This window comes from Dermacentor variabilis, chromosome 1 (assembly GCF_050947875.1).
Source record: "Dermacentor variabilis isolate Ectoservices chromosome 1, ASM5094787v1, whole genome shotgun sequence".
Lineage (NCBI taxonomy): Eukaryota > Metazoa > Arthropoda > Arachnida > Ixodida > Ixodidae > Dermacentor > Dermacentor variabilis.
In genome coordinates, this window is record NC_134568.1 from 207,085,660 (window position 1) to 207,095,866 (window position 10,207).

The following is a 10,207-nucleotide window of genomic DNA, read 5'->3' on the forward strand; positions in this document are numbered from 1 at the left end:
TCTCACGATGACTGTCGACGGTAATGCGTTAGCATTGAATCAATATAGCGACACAGCGGGCGCTTTTCCGTTGTTATTTTCATCCGAGAAAGCGCACTTTCGGACGTTTCTCCAGCGCCATTTTCGATGCAATGAATGAATACGCGCCGTAGTGTGCGTAGTACGTGGTTTATATGGTGACGGTAGCTTCCGTCGTGAGCGCGTCATTAAAGGGAAGCTGAAGAGTCTGTCGAATTCAATAAGACGCTCATATACGGATGCGGGAACCTTATAAACCATGAAGGTAAAATTTTGGGGAATTTTCACTTGGGAGCGACGCAATCGTCGGTTAAAATTGCGCTGTAGCTCCGCCCCCCGTCGAGCGCCGCGCGCTGCTGCTGACGCTGACGATGCGAGCGGAGACCGGAAACCGCGGCTTAGTGACGTCAACACTGGTGTTCCGCTCCTTCGCAGTCTCCGTGACCGTGCCTGACCGGGCTTATTTCTGCATGCGCGCCGTCCTAATCTGCTTCGCTCGACCCTAAATTCCTTTATTTGTGTGTATATAGGAGTGGTAGTTGACGTGCGCAGCATCAATTGAAATAGTAGGCCGATCATGCCGGCGTTCTGTGCAGCCTACGCTTGCACGAACACCAGCGGCCGTGGTGATATTCCGATGTTCCGTTAGTTCCTGCAAGACAAGAAGCTTTCAGCTAAGGGGGAGGCTGCTGTGAAGCGAAACAACTTCAAGCGCTCAAGAACAACAGTGTTGTGCTCTAACTACTTCCGTGACGATTACTACCGGAGTTTATCAATAATGCATGCTTTGGGTTCTAAAAAAAAATAGATAGCACGCTGAACGGAAGGTGCATGTTTATCGCCCACCCTTGACGCAGGTTTCATCACCAAGCACCGCGAATTTTCTATTCGCACGTGTGTTGTGAAACAGCCTGCATGCAGCTACCATAACGCAGTGCAAGCGTAAAGTTTGCATGTGTTGGAAAGCCTGCTCACGCCAAGACGCTGCGCTCCCCCTTCTCTCGCACACATGAGAAACCGACCATCTCACGTAGCCGACGCAATTCGCCGGTTACGAGTAGCGTGCGGATGGCGCGCTGATGAAGGTTCTATACTACACGTGCTACAACAGCCGGTAAACTTTTGCCGCGTTTAAACCGTCTGTGTAGATTGCCGACAGCTTTGGGGCAGCGCACAAATGCTGAAGATCGCATCACCGCTTACGTTCTACGAGGAGGCATGCAGGAACATAACACTACAGTTGTTTGCCCGGAAACGTACTCACTGGAACGCTGAATACAGCTTAGCAAAAAACATATTCGCCAAAGAACATTTCCAGCACAAGGAGATGCTAACACTTCGCCTTCGTTCGCGTGGAAAGAAGTGCTTGCACCAGCATTTTTTGCTTCTTGGAGAGGCCGGCTCTTCACAATCGGCTCGTACATGTAGTATGTGCAAGTATGTAGGTACGTGTAGTATGTAAAAGTATAAACCCCTTACAAGTGATCTTGCACGCGACAGCGCTACAAGCCAGGCGATGGCTGTCGCGTTCACTCGTCGTCTGCAAGCCGAACTCCACGCGAGCGACGACTTCCCGGTATGAGGGCAGCAATATACGTGCCGAAACTAGCGTGACGCATGCTTTATCAATTTAAGTTGATGTATTTTACTGAAGAAGGAGCATAAAATATTTCTGAAGGGCACTAGGTTCTTGCACGTGTAAAATTCAATAGTTTGCTCGTTCCGTGCGACAAACAGTAGTATTTGAGTTATGTAGATCCAGTTTCGGCTTCGCACAATTGGATAGTCACTCATAGAATTTCCGAGCGACGAGTTCCAGATTTCTAGAAACGAGCGATCGAGCGACAACACCGAGCGATTTGTTCAAGCGACGGCCCGTTTTGTCGCTCGAAGCCGTCGCCCGTCACCTTCGTGCGCAAAATCGCTCTCGTAGAGTTTGGACTTAACGCCGAACTCCTCAGAGAAACGCAAGCTCTCGAAAATTTCCATGACCGTCTCAGCAAAACACCACCAAACTACTTTGCACTGTGCTTCGTGTGTAGCGGCAGCAGTCGGTCCGGACGAACACCATTGTTGACGTCACGAGGCGCCCGACCAATCACAGGCGGAAACGAGGCGCGCGAGCTGGGCGTGTCTGCTGCTGCACTTTTCGTCGAATTAAAATATGTTTGCGCTTTCTTTCGCTCAATTTCGATGCGACATTCGAATTCAGAGGGTTGAAAACCACGGCGTACTGCTCTTCACTCAGTTTTTCTGGAAAACCTTTCAGCTTCCCTTTAAGAACAGCTCGCTTCCTTGGCACTGTTTCTACTCTTCGTCATGAGTTGCTGCGCCTATGGTTGCTGTATTCGTTTCAGTAAAGGAAAAAGGCTTTTTACGCTGCCGTCTGGCAAGCTTGGTGTGGAGCGGAGAAAGACATGGATGCACCAGATCGGTCGCACAAACTTCGCCGTTTGCACGCCGTTGTGAGCTAAGTAGGAGGTTTCTAAATAACTGTTCCGGAGGTATTTATTCCCAAGCTTTCACACCGCACAATGTAACCGCGGATGTCGTGCGCTCCTTCGTTGTGCACCATGTCGATGCATTTTTTCTTCCTTGAGCAGTAGTGTGCACTCTTTTTTACATTGTTTGGCGAATATCACAGGAAAATTTGTTCGTCACGCGAAAAGTGTAATGCCGTGTATCTGTACAAAAAGATGCGTAATTTCCGAAGTTGAGACATTTAATCAACAGTGTAAATGTAGATGATTGGTAGCTCTATAAGCGATATGGAACAATTGAAACAAAAAATATGAAAATGATTAAGGAGAATACTCATAGGATACATAGGGCTCCATAGAAAATGCATGGGGGAGCTAAGAGTAGGGGCGGGCCAGCTTGAATTTTGGGGGTATGCAGCATAGGCGCCGACTATTAGTGGGGGGGGGGGGTCGATGCCGCCTGTTTATCCTGAACGAGGACGAAGCTTGGATTTTGTGGCGAAAGGATGTGCTTTTCGGGGCTCCGTGGCGGCGACGAAATCATAAGTTTTTGTGCATGCTTTGAGCTTCTGTTTTTGATTTGCTGATTTGTTGCCTTTTAATAGTAGTTGGGTGGTTTTTCTATTTTTTTCCTTTCTTTTTTTGTCTCGTATTTCGGGTGCGCGGGTGTGTTTCATGCATATTTGGTTTTGCAGGATTGTTAGATCGTCCTTTCGCGCCACGTGCTTCAACACGTGCAGCCAGTTGGGACGTTTTGTAGTCTTTAAATAGTAGCTTGGAGGTGGCAATATTAATAGCTATTAGGTAGTTTTACTGTGCGTCTTTGGTAGGAAAGTGAGAGCGTGTCATACCTTCGGTCTCTACGGCATTGATTGCTTTTGAAACAGTGCCGAGTTGCTTTGCAACATTTTGAAGATTTGGACCCTTTGCATATCGGTTCTTGCTAAAAGGCACGTGCTATGCATTGATATAGTATTGTAGTATTTGCAAAAAGCCGTGCAACACATGGCGAGAAAGAGGGGAAAGCAAGCAGTGCGCGGAGGGTCCCTCAAGGCAGATGAGAAGACTGATGAGAATGGAGAGGGCGTCGAATCAACCGGCACACAATGTGATGTCGATATTAGGCTGCAGAAAATGGAGGCTTTCCAGGAAGAGCTCAAACAGGTGCAAGAGCTCAAAAACAAGCTAAACAGGGAGCGTGCTGCACGGAAGGTAGTTGAAAAGAGACTTGAAGCAGCCGAGGAAAAGCTTGAACAGGGCCGCCATTGTGAACGAGAATGTGCGTGACAATGGAATGCAGACCCCCGACGCGACAGGCGAGGGAGGGTCAGCGAAATAAGTGCAATGCATGCAGCGTGATGAAGGGTTAGCTGGAAAGAATGGCAGCTACCTCGAGGCCACCGCGCGGAAAAAGCAGAAGCCCAGGGGACAATGCCCCTTGTCGAGTTCGAATTACGCAGAAAAGGACAAAGGAAAGCAGGGAGAGGTAGGAGAGTGAAAGGGTGATTATCGCCAGCGACTCAAACATGGCTAGTTGCTCAAGAGCAATTGTGAAGAGAGTGAAAGGCGTAAAAGAGTGGCGGTGGGGACATTTCCAGGGCGGACACTGGGTTCTGTCATGGAGCGAGCAAAAGAATAGCTCGCGGAAAATGCCCACGTGCGCAACCTTGTTATAGTAGCAGGTGGGCTAAATGACGTCCTGAACAGGAAAGGGACAGGACTAGCCCAGCACTTGGCGAAGGGGGTGGACAACTTGCGCGAGCTATCCCCTCGGGTGCAGATCGTGGTGTGCACGGTGCCGGAGGTGCCTGTATGTGACAGTCACGTTCAAAGAGCCGTAATGGCTGCTAATGAGGCAATATGGAAAATGAGCCGAGAGATAGTCTTCGAGGTGGTCGAAGTAAATGAACGTGAGAAGGTGTGGTGGTTTTAAGCGAGACGGTATCCACTTCAATTACAGGCTGACACAAGAAGCGGGCTGGCAAATTAGTGGTTGCGCTGTTGCTTTTTGAGGGAGCCCGCTGGCGCTCAGGAGGCCAGTGTAGATGGTAATGAAGAAGGTCCCCTAGGGGAACCTCGGAAGAGCATCGCCATCAATAGCAAGAAAAAGGAGGAAAGCAAGAGAGGTCACCATGCAATAGGCTACATAAACATGCAGGGCGGCAGAAGAAAGGAAAAGTGGGCAGAGATTGAGGAACAGTTAAATAGTTAAATAGAGTGTATGCGGCTACAGAAACGCACCTTAGAGGCTCGGAAGAGCCGCCAGTTATTGAGAATTATGTTTGGGAAGGGGGAGTGCAACACAACTAAGTCGGAAAGAAAGGGAGGGAAAGTCGGAATGCTCATCCATCAGGGAGCCAAATGGAAAAGAGTAAATTCAAGATGTCAAGAGCATCTTTGGTTATCAGGTACAATGAGGGGAAAAAACTTGGCTGGGCGTTACGTATTTGTGGGCCGGAAATAATTGCACAGAGAAGAATGAAGAGTTAGTGGAATGCGTAAGCGCTGATATTAAGGGTTTCAGGAATGGTGCTGAAATTATCCTATTAGGTGACATGAATGCCCACATACAGGATTTAGATGGCTATACCGACAACAACGGGAAGGCAATGCTGGACCTTTGTGAGCAACATAACCTTGTTATCGTGAATACAGGCCCTAAGTGTGAAGGGCAGATCGCGTGGGAAGTGAGAAACCGACAATCGACCATTGATTACTGTCTGATGACAGAAGGAACTCATGATAAGTTGAGAGAAATGGTCATTGATGAGGAAGGGTATAGCAGCATAGGGAGTGACCATAAACGCATCATCATAAAAATGGGATATGTAGTTGGGAAAGAGAGCAAGGAGCGCAAAATGGCCAGTCCAAATTTGAAGACTGAACAAATAGCAAATATAGTCACTAGAGTCAAGAAGAAATTTGAAAATGGCCAAGAGTGACAATGTAGTGAGCTTCTAAGTGTAATAACGACAGAAATACGGAAAGAGAAACAACATGTTCGTTGGAAAGGAACAAAAACCGAAAAGCTGGTGGAACAGGGAGACACAAGAAGCGATCGCAGAATGACAGAAAGCATCTCGAGAGCACAGGCAGGCAAAGAAGGTGCAGTTGCCGCAGGATGAAGTGACCAGTAAATGGGAAATATACCGGGAGAAAAAGTGTATGGTTCAAATACTTGTGCAAGCAAAATTAAAAGGTGAAAGTGAACGTTGGTTGTCAGAAATACGTGAGAAAAAGAAGGCCGCACCTAGAATATTTTGGAACCACATAAAATTATTAGGCAGGAATTCAACAACAGTACAACATATCCTAGACGAAAATGAAAACAGACAGGAAGGAGAAGCGGCAATAAATTACATCTTAAAAATAACAGCCGAATCTTTCCATGGAAGTGGAAAAGGAGCTCGTGCTGACAAATTTCAACTGGAAGAAAGCGGTAGAGAAAATTACTAAGCGCACAGCCACAGGGCTAGACGAGGTTCCCGTTAGGCTGATTAATGAACTAGGACCAAAAACTAATTGCGAAGCTCTGGTGAAAGCAGCGGAAAAAACTTTAAAAGATAGACGAGTACCAGACAATTGGCGACAAAGTAGAATTAATTTATAAAAGTAGGGGGGGGGGGGAGAAAGAATTCACTTGTATAGACCGTTCACCATTTTATCGGTAATACACAGGTTAGCAATGCAGGCAATCAAATTAAACCTGCAAGCATGGGCAGAGAATAGTGGCATTTTGGGAGAACTTCAGAATGGCTTCAGAATAGGTAGGCGTTTAGATGATAACTTATTTGTTCTTATTCAGTGTATTGAAATATCAAAAGTAGAAAGCAGACCATTATATGTGGCCTATTTAGACATTACAGGAGCCTACCACAACGTAGACCGCAACATTTTGTGGGATATTCTGGAAGGGGAAGGCTTGGGTAACGATTGTCTACAGCTTTTGAGAGAGATTTACCTAGAAAATACCGTTTGCGTTGAATGGTAAGGGATGAGAAGCGAGGAGAAAGTTCGTATCAACAAGGGACTGAGGCAGGAGTGCCGTTTATCCCCACTGCTGTTTATGATGTACATGGTGAGTATGTAGAGGGCGCTAGAAGGAATTAATATCGGGTTTAATCTCATACAGGCGGGTACAGTAGTAGAGCAGCAGCTACCAGGTTTATTTTATGCGGACGCCATTGTGTTGCTAGCTAGCTAGCTAACAAGAAAAGTGATTTGCAACATCTGGCTTATATCTGTGGACAGGAAGGCAACAGTTTAGGTTTGAAATTTAGTGTTCGAAAATCGGGTGTTATGGTATTCAATGAAAACAGTGAACAGACAGTCGCAATACAGGGCCAGGAATGACCCCAGGTAAAAGAATATAGATACCTTGGTGTGTGGATAAACGAAGGCAATAAATATATGGAACAGAATAGTGCAAACCAGGATGACCACAATATGAGAGGGACACACACAGAAGTGCTTCTGTGTGTGTGCCTCTCATTCTGTGGTCGTCCTGGTTTGTGCTATTCTTTCACTGGACATGTACCAATTCGCCCCTACAGAAGTTCTACAGAGATATATCGAAACACAGGAAAAACAATAACAGTAAAGGGGAAGAGAAATTCAGCCATAATAAAACACTGAGCGCTATGGGGATACGATAGGTACGAGGTGTTTCAGGGTATGTAGAAAGGTGTAATGGTTCCAGGACTTACTTTTGAAATGCGGCTGTTTTCTTGAAATCGGGGGTGCAATCAGGACTCGATGGCAACCAAACGTCAGTGGGACGCCTTCCATTGGGCGCTGACAGGAAGACTACAAATGAAGCTGTGCAGGGTGATATAAAAAAAAAAATTATGGGATTTTACGTGCCAAAACCACTTTCAGATTATGAGGCACGCCGTAGTGGAGGACTCTGTAAATTTCGACTAACTATAGGGTTCTTTAACGTGCACCTAAATCTAAGTACACTGGTGTTTTCGCATTACGCCCCCATCGAAATACGGTCGCCGTGGCCGTGATTCGATCCCGTAACTTCGTGCTCAGCAACCCAAAACCACATACCCACTGAGCAACCACGGTGGGTTGGAGGCTAGGGTGATATGGGCTGGACAAGTCTTGGAAGTGAGGGAAGCTCGCAGTAAAATTGATTATGACGAACGACTGAGGAATATGGAAGAAAGTAAAGGGGCTGGGAGGGTGTTGAGGTATCTGTACAGGAAAAACTGATTCACAGTGGAGGAAAAGCACTAGGAACTTACCAGTAAGTATGCGGCCTGTAGGGTGGGTAACACAGCAATAAAGAACGTCAAGCGGAAAGTTAGTGGCTGAGATAATCTCATGGGTGGCGGCAATGTAAAACAAACCTTGCATGAGTAACTACTTAAAAGGAAAAGAACGAAATCAGGAAAGAAATAATTTATGATAACTCAAAGGGAAGCTCATTACTTTTCGAAGCGAGATCAGGATGCCTTAGAACAGGCACCGATAAAGCGAGATATAAGAAGAAGCATGTGCTTGCTGCGGTAAAGCTAGGGAAACGATGGAGCATTTTTTATTACAATGTGAAGATATCTGCCCAGCGGTCCCAAGTTAGGCACCGCTGGCCTCTTCGAAGCCCTTGGGTTCCCGAGACGTTCATTTGAGGGATCGCCAGCCATTTGTACGCAGGTGTGAGTAGGAGCGGGTGTGAGAGAGAAAATCTGGGGGCTTTTGCTCCTTGAATATATGACTCTGCCTAGGCACTGCAGAGGAGGTTTCTTAGCGCGTGTTAGTAAGTAAGTAAGTTTATTTTCCAGGTTCATCTGGAGGGTTTTCTGGCAAAAAGCTGCATGAGCAGCTTGACTATGTCCAGAAAACCCCTACAAGCAGTAGTACACAAGTGGTACAGAAATCAGACACACATACAATAGTTACAGTCAATAAAGAGAAAACATTCACCAGTTATACATACAGACTCTAATAATCTATTGCACAAAAATTTAAACAATAAAATCGGAAATAGAAACGCTCAAATGGTCATACAAATGTTCAGAATTAAATAGGAATAATCAAGCAAAACATAAAAAAGAAAATATTTCCGCAGCTCAGCTTTGGTATATCCTATATGTGTTTAGAACAAGGGGTAGGTTGTAAGACAACATTTGTAATTTATAGTTAGTGAGAAAACGTGGTATATTCCATGCATTAATAGTTCTTGTGTGTATGTTAGCATGACGCATGTCCAAAGATGCCAGAGTCGAATAAAAATCGGCAATGGATTCCGTCGAAAAATACATTTTTTGTAACAACTTAAAGTGATACAAATGGTTGACCTGGACAATGTTATGTGCTTCAAAAGCATATTTGGAGGTAGTTGTATTACCAATATTGGCGATTATTCGAACAATTTTCTTTTGCAGTACGAGAACCTTATTTATGTATGCGTTTGTCCCCTAGACATGCCGGCATTGCGGAGTGCGGTCAGTTTGTGTACGCTCCGCCGCTGGCTGCCCGCGCAATGAGGCAATGGGTACGGACACCCCATTTGGTGATCGCTGTCTCTGTAGTGGCAAGGTTCTGACTGGTGTTGTATAAGTCGCGGGTCGCTTTTTTTCGTCGCGACGATAGATTGAATTTCTTACAAGCACTGCTCCAGGAGGGCACATATAACTGGCAAACGAGGCCTCAGGAGAGCACCTGAGGTTATAATAAAGCAGGCGGCGCAGGATCTCCAGGGCACCCAAGGAGTAGCGGGGAGACCAAAGCAGGAACCAGGGCGGCCCGTAGGTTGGAGCCGCGGAGGCCGAAGCGTGCCAGGGGCTGTTCGAATAAAAAATTGGCTGTCCGCAATAGCGGAGAGCCGATCTTATACACGCTTGGCACGCGGAGGACTCGGCGAGCCCCAACCCACGGACCAGTCCGGGTTCTAGCTTTGGTGTCCCCGTTGCCGCTTCGGTATCCTGTAGGCCCCGCCAATAATGCGAAATAATGACACGTTGTTACAATTAGCAAAAAAAAACACGATTTAATAAATATAATTACGTCCAGCCGCCAACTTGTGACGCTAAGTTCAGCACTACCGCGCCCCGAGACTTGTGCACCACCAGTCAGAACATTGCCTCTGAAGGTACGTCGGACAGACCTTCTCGCGCATGCGGCGCTGGTGCCGAGTCGGTCACCGTCACCGGCGGCCTTTCAACCACTTGCGTTCAACCGCGGTTGCATTCTAGATCGCCGTATGCGGCGCGAGAGAGCTATATGATCCACCACGACTGAGTTAGCACGAGCGCCGCAGGTGCGAGATGAGCGAGTGAGTGAGTGAAGTAACTTTATTTCGGTCCAGAGAAGACGCAGGGAAGACCCCGCGTCACCCGGCTAGTCCCACGTAGGGACCGCCGAGCTTGACGGCCCGATCGCGGGCACTCTGGACGGCCAGGGTTTGGTCGCTGAGGTCGGGGCTGCCCAAGAGCGCAGCCCACCTATCCTCGCTGAAGGAGGAGCCGATGGCTTCACACTCCCACAACACATGGTCCAATGTTGCCCTTAGTCCACAGGCAGGGCAGTCCGCACTGGGATATCTTTCAGGGCATATGGCATGAAAAACCGCGAGTTTAGGGTACGCACGGGCTTGTAAAAGTCGAAGGGTAACCGCCCGCGCCCTGCATAAGGCGGGGTGCGGGAGGGGGAATACCCGTCTTGACAGATAGTAGTGCGTGGTGATTTCATTAAACGTAAGC